The 15667-nt window shown below is 44.7% G+C and overlaps 1 protein-coding gene across 1 annotated transcript in view; it reads right to left on the bottom strand.

The window, feature by feature from the left end:
• The window catches only part of NTSR1 (neurotensin receptor 1), a 55926-nt gene that overhangs the window by 18184 nt on the left and 22075 nt on the right, over positions 1–15667 (bottom strand). The gene's annotated exons all lie outside the window — the stretch shown is intronic.

Genomic DNA, 15667 nt, shown 5'->3' with positions numbered 1-15667 from the left:
AGTTCATTGCCAGAAATGTCTTGTCTGAAACATGCCATTGATCTTTTCATCTCACAACCAGCAGGATGCTGCTTAGCTCTCATCATGCATAGCGTGCCTTCTAAATAACAGTGTGTTATTGTCTTTTTCCTGCATTATGAGCCCTCCTTGGGACCTTTTTAACTATCTTTTTTTTTGTCTTGTGTCCTTTCCTTGTGGATTTAATGACAGTGTTTTGTTACCTCATAACTACGTTAAATAAACCTTGCGCCTGAAAGGATTAAAATTGATCAGAATAAACAAGTGGAAATTGTAATGTTTTTAGTACAAATTATTTGATTACTACAGTTTTGATAAAATTAAATGGAGGATCAAATTAAGCAGTGATTGAATCAAGTGGAAGTCACAGTTCATGTCAAATGCAGGAAGGCTTTTGGGCTGTTTAGAAACCCCAGTGGAACTGAGCTTGGCAAAGGGCAGCCCAGGGAAACAGAGGCACGTGTAGGGTTTGCCTGCACATCTGCCATGTGGGATGGGGAGCTGCTCTGCTGAGCCCAAGAGCTCATCCTCTCTGCTGGATGGCACAGGAGGAGGCTCAGCACATCACTCAGCTGAGGGTGGAACAAATAAAAAGACCTTCAAGTTTTTAGAATTTCAAAATATTGACAAGAATTGAACCGTGCTGCAAATCGTTGCGAAAGCAATTGCATTAGAAGTGATAAAATGACAAAAAGATGAAACTTTGAAACTCAAGAGGGAATTTGCTCAGTGGGAGAGCTCCAAGGCAGGCTGAATTCTTCCTCAGACAGGGACTTATCTTTCACCTCAGTGATGTAGGACACAGAACAACCAAGATAATGCCAGGTCCCTCTGCAGATTGCAAAACCTCATCTAGAGACAGGTGCTCCATCTGCTGGGATGGAGATATCCCCTCTCCATCCACCCACCCCTGCTGGACCATCACCAAGGTGGGCAGGGTTCTCTGTACACCCTGTGTCTGGTGCAGATCTGTGGGCTCTGTGCTCTGGGGGGATTCAGAAATGCTGGATGTGAATGGGAATCACCCAACAGGGTTCTCTGTACACCCTGTGTCTGGTGCAGATCTGTGGGCTCTGTGCTCTGGGGGGATTCAGAAATGCTGGATGTGAATGGGAATCACCCAACCACACCCCCAAGGCGCTGCAGGGCACCTGTAAAAGAAATGAGCAGCACATAAGTACAGGGGAGCAGAGGCACATCAGAAACACTCCACTTTCTCTGTCCATAGATCTGAAGCAGAAACTCCTCTCTTGGTGAAGACAGGCTCTGTGGTTGCTGCCCAGGTTTTCTTTGGATGGATCAAGCCTCTGTACAACTTTGTGCTCCAGAGTCCAACGTGTTAAGCAAAAGCACCGGCTGGGTTTTGTCTCTTCCACACGATGAGAACATCCTCTCCCGTTTGTGCTGATAACAACAACAGAGCTCCTCTGCGGGCTGAGTGAATTCCTAGATACACCCCACCACCACAAGCTGCCAATGGCCTCTTTTATTAAGTATAAAACAGTTTTCTACTCTTCTAAAAGATCTCACAGCCTCCTGTATATAAAAAAGAGTTATCTTTTGGAGTTGCCTCCACAGTTTAAGACAGATCATTAAGCAGTACAGACCAACTATTTAACCCTTGCAATGCAGCCAGGCTGAGCTGGAGCACACAGGGGGGAAATGATTGCTCAGATTTACCTGGTCAGACTGGGAGCACACAGGGGGGACATGATTGCTCAGATTTACCTGGTCAGACTAAGACATGAACCCTGTAGCTCCTCACTCCAATTTCTGTATCTTTAGCTGCAGAATGCCCTTCCTCTTCCCCACTGCTGAACAATGTCTACACATCAGCAAAATGCACCACTTAACTCGGGAAATGTTTCAGTCTGTCACCTGAGAGTCAGGATTTATTGTTTCTCATTCTAAAATTTTGCCCTAGCTGTAAATTACACTTGCTTGATGTAATTTTGCAGAACTCCAAAAGTCTTTTCCAAGCTGTCTTAAAAGCCTTGATTCATTCCATAGCTGCATTGTGAATTCTCTTAAAGAGCTTATGAAATTGGCTAGAATAGCATTGACTTTCCCTTTTAGGAATTGTTATGATAAAAGTGGGAATATTGCATAGTTTCCATCAAAGGCTATATTTAAAGATTTTTTTTTCCCCATCTTGATTTGTAGCAAAACTTTCATATATTAAAAAAAAAATCAATATTTTCCCCAGTAGCAGAATGTTTTAATTTGTTGAAAGAATTATTATTTGCAAACACAAAGTCCCAAAGTACACAAGGGCTAGAAAAGCCAATTTTCTTAAGCAAACCCTTTATATTCCCTGTTTTTCTGTTGAGCTGCTTGCTGGGAGCCCAGCACACTGAGCACATCAGTGCAGCAACACTTCATTTTCAGGTGGCTTTGCACACTGCTGGAGTTGGTGCCTCTAACCACGTCTCAAAGTCAGTGGAAAATTTCCCCCTTGCTCAAGAGGAGCTGGTTGGGGATCCCAGGACTACACACTCAAAAGTTCAGGAGCAGGAAGACTTTTGGAGGTGATTAATGAGATATTTTATAATCTCTCCAACATCAGTGGCCACTTTGGAAAAAGATGGGGTTTGGATCCCTACTAGAAGACAAAACTTTTTTTTGTTAGATACATCTGAAGGCAAGGAGGGTAAAATTGATGAGTATTACACCTGTTTATGGGTGGCCTTTGCTCCCAGCAAAACTCCATCACCTGAGCCACCTGCAGCTGGCTGTTCATGGTCCATCAGCACAAGATTTTGGACAGGCACAGAATAAATGAGTGAGATCTTGGAGAACTGGTTAAAACTGAACACGAGGCTAAAGGCTCTTCTGGACATTCAGTGGCAAAGTCATCACTGTAAGTATGATAAAAACAGCCAAGAATCAGAACCACTCACAACATTTTAATTGGAAGAGCTTAGATGAGAAAAAGAAAATGTTCCAATACTGAGATAATAAAAGATTTTTGAACACAGATCATGTGTTTTCCCTCATGCCTTTTTTCCAGATAAGTAAATAAAATCTCCCAAAGCCAGTGGAGCATGAAATGCTGGTCACAGTGTGGTGCATCCCATGGAGCAGTAGCAGGAGCAAGGCCCCTGGAGTGGACAAGGGACCAACTGAGATTAAGGGATAATTTTAACCCTGGGTTATGGCAGGGATTTTGTGTCAGAGCTGAGAGATGTTCCCTTGCAGCCTGATAAGTGAGGTGAGAGCAGAGCCAACCCTTGGTCTCTGTCAGCTCAGCCTCTCCAGGGACACAGCCCCTCCAGAGTGAGCTGGATGCCCAAAGAGATTTTCTCCCTTTCTTTTCAGGACAATTGAAATGGAGAGAAGTGTGGATGATGAGGAGCTGGGGAAACCTCATTTGTACCCAATAAGTTTCTGTCATAGCTCATTTCCCTGAGCATACCTGGGGAATGCTCTGAGATGGCTGCATCCTCCCTGCTTTCTGCTGGGGAGGATTCTCAGTGCAGATACACCTGGGGAAATGGTGAGAAACCCCAAAGGAGCTGAAAACTGACTCAGGAGGAGATGTGTCCTTGCTGGTTTCCTGGAAGTGACAAGGGAGAGGACTGAGGATACAGCACATCATTTGATTTGTGGTTCTGAGCAGATCTGTTAAACCACAGAGCCACATTTCAACAATCTACCACATTCTGGTTCACCTCATTTCCAATGGAAATGGAAAGTAAATTATCCTCCCCCTGACTGTGGAGGCAGTATTGTTAGCATATGTCAATCAGGGAAGCACATTCTGCTACAACAACATTTGGCTGCCAAAAAATCTTATTTGACTAAATGTACTTTACAAAATTACTGGTTATCTCACTCAGTAGCCAGAATTAGCATTTTTTTAACCAGCCAGTGGATAATTTCAGCCATTAATAAGCACAGTACTGCATTCCAGGATACAGCAATCTGTGCAAGACAAAGCAGAGAAGGGGAAGGTACATCGTGTTGGGATGCCAAAGGGAGCATTTGGCAATGGCACTCGTGTTTGATGTTCACAGGATGTGTCTGATGAAAAAAAAGCTTCCACAGGTATTTTTTCCCCCACAGTAAATAAATAACCATCTAATTAACCCTACCTTTACATTAGCTCTCCAGCTTTCCATGCCAAGTGTCTCAGGATTGTCAGGTAAATGCCATTTAGCTACAGCAGGGCAGGAGAGGCTAGTGTTTGTGAGTGATAGAAGAAAATAACTCTGCTTTTGGAGCCAGTAACTGGCACAGGCGAAAGCATGGAAGCTGGACAACTACAGCCTAGCAAAGGAATTTATCTCCTCTGGAATTTTTTGAGGGGAGCAGTACTGCAGTGTGTTGGCTCTGGTCCTTCCCTTGGGTCGGGGCATCCCGGTGTGGGAGCACAAATGCTGGGTAAATAGGAATATCTGGCCAAGTGCCAGAGGCTGTGTGTGTATCTGGAGCTCTACCAGTGCATTTGGGCAGGAGCTCGACCTTTGCAGGCATTGCCAGGTTCATCTGGGGCAGGTTTGCCTGTCACACTTCATTTGGGCATCTCTCTCTCCAGAGCCCTGACAGCGTGGCAGGGGTGACAGAGCTGTCACCCTCGGGCAGAGGCTGCTGCTGACCTGGCTGGGGGACACTCTGTGCCCTGTGCAGACACTTCTGGTGGGGATGGTGGAATCCTGAATCCCTCACAGCACCACAGTGACACAAACCCCACTGAGCTCAGCCCTGTGAAATAACCCTCCCTTTCCTCACAAAGAGGGACAGTGTGACCGTGTTCACAGGGGTTCTCAGATGAGGGAAGAGACGAGGATCTGACTCTATATTTCAGAAGGCTTGATTTATTATTTTATGATATATATTATACTAAAACTACACTAAAAGAATAGAAGAAAAAGTTCTCATCAGAAGGCTATCTAAGAATAGAAAAGAATGAATAACAAAGGTTTGTGACTCGGACAGAGAGAGAGCCAGCTGTGCTGTAATTGGCCATTAATTCCAAACATCTACATGAGACCAATCACAGATGCACCTGTTGCATTCCACAGCAGCAGATAATCATTCTTTACATTTTGTTTCTGAGGCCTCTCAGCTTCTCAGAAGGAAAAAATCTCAGCATCTTAGGAAAAAATCCTAAGAAAGGATTTTTAATAAAAAGATGTCTGCGACAGGACAGGATGCAAATATCTGAGTAGATCCAGGATCTAATATCCTATCATTAGCTTAATGACTAATCAAAGACAAGATACCAAAACCCAGCTATTATTTTTCTCTTTGAAGTGTTGAGAATTGGCCACAAAAGCCTCTGTTTGTTACATCCTGATATACCCTGTGCCTCTTCTACCCAGCTAGAGGTGAGTACACATTGCACACACATTATCCAAGGTAACAGAGTGTGGCTGTGTGAATTGCTCTGATCTCACCCCAAAGAGCTGCCCTGTTCACCCTCTGGAGCTGCAGGAGCTAAGAGAGACCTTCCCTGTGCCTCAGGGAGACCTTTTCAAACTCGCTGAATATCAAGCCCAGACGTTTCAAAGAAAGGTTACAGTGATGTAAAATGTGGCTGCCAGTCACAGGTATTGATGTCAAAATGTATGATCAGCTCTGGGTTAAGAGGCAGAGCCTGAAGCCAGGACACAGCTTGTGGGGACAGGGTGGATGGCAGTGACAAGCACTGAAGCTCAGGGGCTGGGGCAGTGATGAGAGTGTGAGCACGAGCACAGACACGAGCAGGACACCCAGAGTTTTCATCCAGAGGGAAAAAATCCCCAAGAAAAGCCTGGAACACAGGCTCATCCTGTCCAATCCATTGCTAATTAAATAACTCAGCAGGTTTTGTTGATCTCAGCTGGCATCAGCCACAAGAGCTGGAATTGGCCAACACTCTGTATTTCAGACCTCTGCAGGAGCCCCAGCCTTATCTCTGCTCTGGATGTGGTCTGGGAACAGCAGACTGCAGGTACGGGTGCTGAGGTGAGGAAAGAGAACAGATAAATCTGAAGATTAATGATCAGATGGAACTTCTGGATGCTCTTGGGTCCCTGGACTGGTTCCTGTCCCTGCACTGCTGCTGCTGCCCTGCAGCCATTGGTGTCCCTGGGGCTGGAGCTCTTTAATTGCACAGCAAGGCCATGTGAGCATCTGCTCCTGACACAGCCACTCACTGCTCTGCTCGCTGAGGGAAACCCCTCCAAAGACAACCCAGAGGATAAAGCACAAGGCTCGTTCTCGAGCTCTGCCTGCTCGAGGCTGTGGAGGAGGTTCAGGTTTTGTATTGGTAGATATTTATACCAGAGGAAAATCCGTGTTACTACGAGGCTTGGGGTAGCAGACTGCAGTCTGTGCTGTGCTTGGAGATCTACAAGGTGCAGGTACCTAGGAGAGGAATAGAGGATTTGTCTTTACAAACAAGCTGTGGGTCTGCTGGTAGATAAAACTAGCTCTGCGAGATAGAAGAAACAATGGGAAAGGCTTCACTGATTGATGAATGGAAAAACATATTTGCTGTTACAAATAAACTTTAGGTTTGCTGATAAATGAAATTAGACATTGATAGATGAAAAAAACAATGGGGAAGAAAAACCCCTAAGATCAGTGAGAATTAAAAATTAAAAGGGAGGGTTATACATCAGAGGGGAATCTTTGGGATCAGGGAAGTCTGTACCTCTCAGGTACCTCAGCCAATGGGGAAAGAGAAAAGGGAAATGTGGCCGGGAAATTGGGATAAAAATGGAGGCTGTGTCCTCCAAAAATCTGAGAGATCCCAGGGGAATGCTCCATGGCCTCTCCCTTTATTGGAATAAAGCCAGAAAGGGCTCCTCTGTCTCCTTTTTGTACATAAACCTCTGTTGTTTGTGGATTAATTTTCCTCACACCACCAACCTGCTGCAGAGCAGGAGGACGTGGCCATGCACAGGGCATGGTCCTCTCCTCTCCTCTCCTCTCCTCTCCTCTCCTCTCCTCTCCTCTCCTCTCCTCTCCTCTCCTCTCCTCTCCTCTCCTCTCCTCTCCTCTCCTCTCCTCTCCTCTCCTCTCCTCTCCTCTCCTCTCCTCTCCTCTCCTCTCCTCTCCTCTCCTCTCCTCTCCTCTCCTCTCCTCTCCTCTCCTCTCCTCTCCTCTCCTCTCCTCTCCTCTCCTCTCCTCTCTCTGTGCTGGCTGGGTGCCTCCAGAGCTGTCTCCAGCTGGATAACACCAGCCTTGAACTCTTCCAAAAGGCTTAATTTAGCTCCAGCATTGAGATCAGAACGAGGATCTGCTTAAACTCTGTTTTCATTAGCATTTTGTGTCTGCTCCACAGCAGTGATGTTTTCCTGGCTCCTCTCCCTGGATCTGTGGCCATCACAGAGAATAACCAGGCAGCGTGGATTAAGGTTTTAAGAATAACCAACGTGTACCATTTTGGAGCCTGTGTGTGGTCCCACACTGATGAACCATAATGGGAATGCAGAGCAGCTAATGATGTTGAGAAGTTGAGTTAATCACATACTCTGCAGGAGCTAATCAGATACAGAACAGATGGAAATAAATTGTGAACTGACAAAAAACATCCATCATATCCATGGCAGAAACATTCCCATTCATAAACTTCCCTCCTTGGAGAAAACATTTGTACATAAAAAATAACATCTGATGCAGAGCAACTTAAATGGGCCTCTTGCTCATGGTGGGTTGGGAAAGATGTCAGAGCACTGAATGATGGTGGCATTCCTGAGCATGGCTGCATACCTGAAGGATCATTTAACCTCATTTCTATGCATGGATATAGTGCTGTGACCTGAAATATTTTCAGATTTATTTATTTATTGTAACTAACAGCAAAAGATGTGATTAATCCATAACTGTTTCATATAAATCTTATTATTCCTAATTGTACACAAGGGTAATGCCTAAATATTGAACTCCCTGGGGATCTCAGAGCTTTTCATTACCTCCTTAAATGCCAGAAAACCTACGCCATAATAACTGTTTTTAAGAGAAAAAATTCCTCTTTTCCTGGTGTTTGCCCATCAAAGTCGAACTTGAATGGCTCTGCTGATTCCACCTTCCAAAGAGAAAGAAAAACTGTGAAATTCAGGAAATCCTGGAAACAATAGACTGGGGAATAGACAAATTGGAAGGTTCTAGGGTTTACCACTGTGCACTGGAAATGCCTTTTATATAATGGACACTCAGCTTTTTCTCTTAATAAAACTGAAGGAAAATTGTTTATTTAGAAAAATGGAAGAGTAATCAAAAAAGCCCAATGCCAAAGAAAAAAAAAACACAAAAAACAAAAACCAAATAACCCAAGATCTCTGTAGGATTGAGCTTGATGAAGATGATGAATGTGGGGCCTTTTACATCTCAGTTTAGTTAATTTAAGACGTCCTGCCACTGATTTAAGAGGGATATGTGGAATTTAAAAAGGAAGGGTTGGGTATGGGACAGCTGCTGGGTCAGGGACCGAAGAAGTCACAGAGCAGCAGTGATGATCCTCCATCACATCATCATTAACCCAAAGCTTCAAACCCTCCCCACCTCCCTCCCTCAGGAAATCACAGAAAATTCTGAGCTGGAAGGGACCCACAAGGCTCACCGAGTCCAGCTCCCTCCTTCTCCCTTTCCTGTGACTGGTACAGTGAGCTACAAGGTAAATTAATTCAATTTAGCCAATTTTGCTTGCAAACAGGAATAAAGTCAATTCATATGCTGTCAGTTTGCTGGCCTCAGCCTGGCTGCTCAGATCCATTGCACTATTTAGAGCAATATTTTTGGTTGAACAAAAACTCAGTGAATAATGTTCATGCTTTTCCCTTTGAACACACAAGTCTTTGGTAGCATTTCCCCCTCACCCTACCCAGCAGCTATGTTCTACTGAAGGGGAAATAATCCTTCAACTTCAAATGACAGACTGGAAATGCACTTTAAATAATTTACCAGTGCAGTTGGATTTCAGTACTCACTATCTGCTGGTATTTTGGTTTTTGCCAAAGGGATATTGCCCATTGCCTTTCACAAGATATTTGGGTTTCTCCAGCTCTGCTGCTTGTCAGCCCTCTAAAGAATTTAATAAATGTTCATACAGTGCCTAATGCTCCTGACGGCTGAGTAATCCTAATCCAGATTTTGCCATCATTTTCTGCTTATCCTCCTTTGGTTCTTCTTCCCTACTGGGCTGCACAATTCGTGGGGGCTCACGGGGTTCACATTCACCCAAAGTGTCTGCATGGTGCTCCCTGTGGAGCAGGCTGGTGCTGGTGTTGGGTATGGCTGAAGATTTTCTTCTGAAACCCCAGGAAATCACATCTTTCCTGAGTTCCTCAGCACAACTGCCAGTGCTCATCATATCTGGCATTCCTGTGTGGCCTCTGCAGCCTGGGATGCTGCAGCCACCACAGCCTTAAGGGCAGCACAGCCTGCAGGTGTGTCTGAGGGCACTATCACCCCGTAAATAACTCACAGCAGCTGGTTTTGTGAGCCAGCATCCAGATCCTTGCTGTCTAACCTGTGCCTGCTATTCCATTCTGCTTTGGCTCATGCCTGGCATGGCTGTTGTCATGAATGAGACTGTGATGCTTGGATATTTACTCAAAGAGAACATCAAGAAAGATATTCAAACCCTGGTGACAGCCAATTATCCCCCAGCTTCTCTTGTTCTGGCAATACTGAGTCATTTCATCCCTCATCATCAAAATGGATGCTTTTTTTCCCACATGGCTATGAAGTCACTTGCAGTGGCTGTTTCAGGATTCTAGTGAACAGTCTGCTCTAGCAGGGGAACAAAGCCAGAGACACGAGCACAGGAGCAAAACAAGCAAAGATTTCTGCCAGTGAAGAGCAGCAAACAGTTGAATCAAGCGGTGCTTGCTTGCTTTCTTTCTTTCTTTCTTCCTTCCCACACTCTCCTGGTAGGTGGATCATGACAGAGAAACGTGTGGGTCTGTTTGGCTCATGTGGGGCTGTCACACTCTAGGTTTACACTTGCAATGAGTGTGTAATTTACTTGGAATGAGTGTGTAAATACAAAAAAATACAAAATACAAATACAAAAAATGTGGAATGAGTGTGTAAATAAATGAGTGGGTAGCACTCAGGGTGTTGGGCTCCCCTCTGCCACTCGTGTCCCTCTGTCCTACCCTTTGTGGGGGAAAAATGAGGGTGCAACCAGCAGCTGGCTGACAGGAGAGCAGGAACTCATTAGAGCACAGGGTAATTAATAAATCAGCTCCATTCCCCAAGATGGTGCTGAAGATTTAAGATAAAGACTTTGTTATAAACCAGCCTTCAGTCTGATGCATGAGGTACACACTGCAGAAGGATCCAAAGGAAAGTTAATTTAAACAAAAACCCACAGAAATGGAAAGAACAAATCATTCTCCTATTGAAAAACACGTTAGACCCAATTCAGAACAATTCAAAGGAAAGTTAGGTTAAACAAAAACCCAAACAAGTGGAAAGAAAAAAATCATTCTCCTATTGAAAAAATACATCAGACTCAATTTTGGTTTTGCATTTCTGCCAGGTGAGGTGGAGGTAGAGGAGGGTAAGAGATGCTGTAGTGTCTGAGACAAGTAATGTCATGACAAAAAAAATTTATCTGTTGAATTACATTTCAGGATCAATTTTTCTGAAGCTTTTTGTAATATTTCACATATGCTGAAAAGTCTCATTAATACAGCTGGTAAAATAACAGCTTGTCTGCTTAAAGTAATTAGTAGTTGACAATTGGGTTGAATTTTAAATCCATGAGGAGCTTTGGTTAGCACTAATAAATGTTGATTAAGGTAGCAATTAAAATCTAACAATCTCTCTGGGGGTCTGAACTTAAAAGCTGAAGTTTGGAGCATACCTCACTTTACACAGAAAATGCTACAGTTCCTCCCCAAGCTGCTTTATTAAGCTGTGGCAATGTGGGTTTTTATTTCCTTTGGTTGCTTTTCTTTCCCTTTTTTTTTTTTTTTAAATTTTCTTTCCCTTTTTTTAGAATTTTTCCCAGTTTACACCAATTAATTGCAGCCTAAAGTGGTGCTTGGGCAGCCCCAGCACCTCTCCTGGCTGACACAAAGGCTTGGGGACAGTGGTGGCGTTGAGCAAAGCGCGGTTTGAGCATTCTCTCAGGTAATGCTGTGATATTCCCATTTCCATGGCAGTCCTTCCCAGCAGGCTGTGTCTGTCTGTCCCTGTCCCCAGCAGGCTCTGGAGTGGGCTGGGAAAATCTCCAGCTCTCCTTCAAGGAGTTCTGCCTGGCGAACACAGCCAAGAGGGGAGGTCAGGCAGAGCTCATCCCTCCTGATTCTGCTCCTCAGCATCCCATAATCAGGGTGATTGGAAAAGTATTGATAGGCAGAGTCTTGAGGAACACTCATATTCTCCCTCTTTGTTGCACTTGAGCCATGTGAGCAAGGCAAATCACAAAGCACATTTTGTTTATAGACTTCTTTTACTGATTTATCATCAAGGCGCTATTCATGGAGGGCTCAGGTTCTTTGTGATCCTACTCAACCTGATACAATTTCAGTCACTTCCCTGCATTTTTTTCTATTTGGGAAGTCAGAAAGCACATTTGTATTTCATGGAGCACCTCCTTTATAATGGCCAAATCATTTTGGTTTTTTTTTCACTCTTGCTGTGGGCAAGACATAAACTGCACACAAAAACAGATTTGTCTTCTTCACACATTAGCTCTGTGTCACCCATTAATTCCACTGCATCCCCCAGTTTTTAAGATGAATGCCAGTGGGGGAAAAAATAGGATTGCAATGTGAAATGGGAGCACCTTGGTCCCCTGGTGCTGCTGGGAGTGTGTTGGTGCTTCTGCCCTGCTCGTGCCACTTAAATCAACAGCCTTGTCATTATTTTGTTTCCCAGGGCTGCTCCTGCTGCCTTTGGGAGCTGCTGAAATGAGCTCCTTTCCCTGCAGGGTACTTGCCATGGCTGTAATGCTGAAAACAGAGCAGCAGAAAATTTGTGAACATTATGGATAAATCCAGGGAGTGTTCCTGGAGCAAGGCAGTGAGGCCAGAAGGAAACTGGGTGCCTCTGGCTTCCCAGGGCTCCTGCTGAATTTGGTGGCTGCTGCTTGGTCCTGCTCCTGTCCCCAGCATCCCCAGCATCCTCAGGACATGAAACAGCCTCTGGGAAGGAGCTTTAATAATCATCACAATTTTTAGGTGCTTTCTTAGCCCAGCCTGTGTGATCTGAGTGTGGCTGTTGGTTTCTCCATGGAACTGTGTGTCCCTGAGAACATTTCCTGGGTCCATTCATTGTTAAGGATATTTACAGAAAAAGAGAGCTGGAGAGCTGAAGATGTCAGGAGCTGGAGGAGGAAAAGGAATAAATCCAGAGGGTGGGAAAAAAGCCCATTCACCATCAGTCAATGTGTCTATCACTCTTTTTTCCTTTTTTTTCTTCTGCGTTGTAAGGATGAAATACAAATGGCTCGGAGAAATGTGGAAAGGAATGCAAATAAAAGCTTCAGAGCCAGAGACATTCAGAGCCCTTTTTTTCAGAGGAGGCTTAAGAACTGGATGAAATTGTCCATTTCCATCTGAGTGAGCAATTTCCATGCCTGCAGCTTTGGGACAGATCATTTTCTCTGCAAGATGGACACAAGGGTTGAACCAGCTGGGAACTGCAGCCACAGAGGGGCACAAGGGTGAGCAATGGTTTGGGTATCTTGGCACTGCAGTTTTGGGGTGTTTTTAGGGAAAACAGCTGCTCTGAGAGGGTCCCCAGTGGACACAAGTCATTCTGGACATCTCCACAGCCAGTACCACCCTCCACATGGATCCCCCTGTGCTGCAATGGGCACCCAGGGCTGCTGTGGAGACACCACCTGGGCTCTGGGAACATTATTGCATGGAAAGCCATGAGCTCCTGAGGAGACACCAGGGTGGTTATTCATGCACAGGCTTTCAAACTACTTGAAAGGGCCTATTTAATATTTTTACAGTAATACTATGCACTCTGCTGCTCTTACAGTAGAATTACAGGTGTCATCCTGAGGAGGTGTGTGTGGGGGGCAGGTTTTTGGAGAAAAGCCATTTTGCCAGGAAGATGAGACAAACAAGGGGCTGCAGAGAGACTCGGCATCTCCAAGGAGCTCGGAGGATCTCCTGGTTTCAGGCTGATGCCCTGCCATGAAGATAAATCAGCATGGAAAGGCTCAAATCCCCATATTGGCGGCAGTATGGAAGGATCAAGTGACACACAAGGGAGAAATTCTAAATCTAGCACAGGTGGGGAGGAAAGCAGGTACGAGCCATCTTCCCTGGTGGCAGTGTCTCTGCTGGCCAATTAAAAGCCACTGCATTGAACAGGTCAGGTCCTAATGAGCTGTGGCTCCCAAGCCTGGCTGGGCAGCTGGAAGACCCCATAACCCCAAATCCTCATGGTCTTCCAGAAAATGAACCCAAGGCAAAACAGATCGAGGAGGTCACGGCTCTCTCCTGCAAACCACAGCACAGGCAAGCCCCGAATGCTTTCCCATTTCTCAAAATTGATTTTCTTTTTTCCAAATTAAAGTACAAAATGAACATGTGAGACCAAATGCTATGGGAGCAGACTGCAAATGAGGCTAATAGGCCAAATGTCAGATTTGTTTCTGCTGAGGAGTCATTACTGAGCACAGACTTTATGTAACCTGCTTTGCTCTAAAGCATAATCCAGCCAGTTAATGACTGGCATGAGGAAGATGTTTTGCCTGTGGAGTGGCTTCTTTGCTGTTATAAATTTCTCTGGATCTTACCCCAAAAAGTAGAGGTACCCACCTGGCTGTAGCCAGCATTTGAGGTTGGCTAAAAATCTAATCCATAAGGGAACCCTTAGGTGCTAGGTTAAATAATTCGTTGGACTCTGTATGGAGCAAAGGTATAAATTTCTATTTCTCAAATCAAGGTTCTGATTGCAAGTTTAGAAGAATCTCCAACCAGCTCCAGCTCCTGCAGCACAATTCACAGGCCTTTAAAAGCTGGGTTGTTTTTCAGCTTTACCTTTCTCAAAACCCCAGAGCTCCATGGAGGAATGGCTGAGAATGTTGACCTGGAGCAGGTATCAGCTTCCAATGTCCTGATTTGTGCAGTGCAGGAGTCAGGAGCAGAATCTCTGCATGGTGCTGTCCAAGGCTGGTCACATCCCCCTCTGCTCACAGAGATGCTGCAGCTGCTGTTGCTGGCACTTACTTACACTATGGCCTGTGCTTGCATTAACCAAAATAATTTCCTTTTTGAAGCACAAAAAAATTCAGTGCAAAAATTGCTGCTTTTATCCCCAAGGCAGGCTGCCCAGACTCAAGGCTGTCTCAGGTAGGAACCATTCCTGTCCAAACAGTTGTGGAGGCAGATTCCTTGCAAAAGAGGAAGTGATTTAGCAAGATGAAGTAATCACAGTGTCATGAATGCAACCAGGATTTCCCCATTAATCACCTCACTGTTAATTAAGGGACCATTTTTTTATTAAAATTAATTCTCATCTTTTAAAAATGTATCACTTAAAAAGGGGATGTACAGAAGTGTTTATCACTGATACCCTAAGATGCTAATTTCCAAATGTTATGGCTTGTAATCAAGTTTAATTTTCTGACTTACCCTCCAAAGGAGAGACTTTACACCAGTTTTGACATTTAAATTACCTTGAATTTGCAAGTCCAATACAGCCATAAATATTCATAGCCAAGAATCGACTATTTAGCCTTGAATTATTTTTTTTTAATATTTTTAATTCACTACTAAAACCCAGCTCCAGAGTGAGCTGAAGGAATGAAATGAAGCAGATTTTCTCTGGAGCATCTGGCTCTGCTACCCAGCGCTGAGCCGGCACAGCCACGCTTCTGTTTGATGCTGCCGAACAAAAACCAACAGCAAAACCATCCTTTGATCCTTCTCCTTCCACCTCCTCGCAAAAAGCTGCTCTCAGGAGGGGCTGCTGCTGCTGTTTTGGCCTGTGCCATGTCCAGCCCTGCATTTTGGGCTTTCACAGCCACACACACACAGCAGCTCTGCTCCTGTGGCAATCAGGAAAATCAGGAAAACAGAAACTTTCCCCAGACACTGGAGGGTTTGATCTGCAGCCTTAGGAGAAGTTGAGAGTGGTGTAAAAATATTAAGCAAAAAAATTCACAAACTTTTATTATAGTTGTAGGTGAGAATATGCCTTAGGTAAGTGAGAGACTGTACTGATAGATGGTGAAAGGTTATTATGTAAGGGTGTGGTTGTGCGGAATAAACAAAGAGTTTAGAAGTTTTAATAGAAGCATCTGTGTGCATGTGAGTTAGAAGCCCATGAGATAAAAGGATCTGCAGTGCAGTAGAAGTAAGTAAAGGTGATAGTTTAGAAAAGTAAAATAAACCCTGCGGCAACTGCCTATTGGGTTAGAAAGTTCTGTATTGCCCCGTAACAAAGAACTTGTGACTACTCTTGAGCTCTGGCTAAATGCCTGCTCCTCTAAAATCTCACAGCCTCTGAGACCGATGTTTATCTGAGCAATAAATCCTTCTTAGCTTGCAAATAGTCCCATCCCTTCACTTCTAGCAGTGACAATGATACACTGACCCAGGGAGGACAAAGCCCAGCTTTGCCTGCTGAAAGCATGCCAGGCGTGGGGCAAAGAGCCTTGTTGGTGCTGTCTGGCTGTGACAGGGAGCTCACTGTCCCTTCCCTGCCCCAGTGACAGCATCCAGCCCTCAGCATGCTGGCC

This window comes from Ammospiza nelsoni, chromosome 12 (assembly GCF_027579445.1).
Source record: "Ammospiza nelsoni isolate bAmmNel1 chromosome 12, bAmmNel1.pri, whole genome shotgun sequence".
NCBI lineage: Eukaryota > Metazoa > Chordata > Aves > Passeriformes > Passerellidae > Ammospiza > Ammospiza nelsoni.
This window is presented reverse-complemented; position numbering and strand designations above follow the sequence as displayed.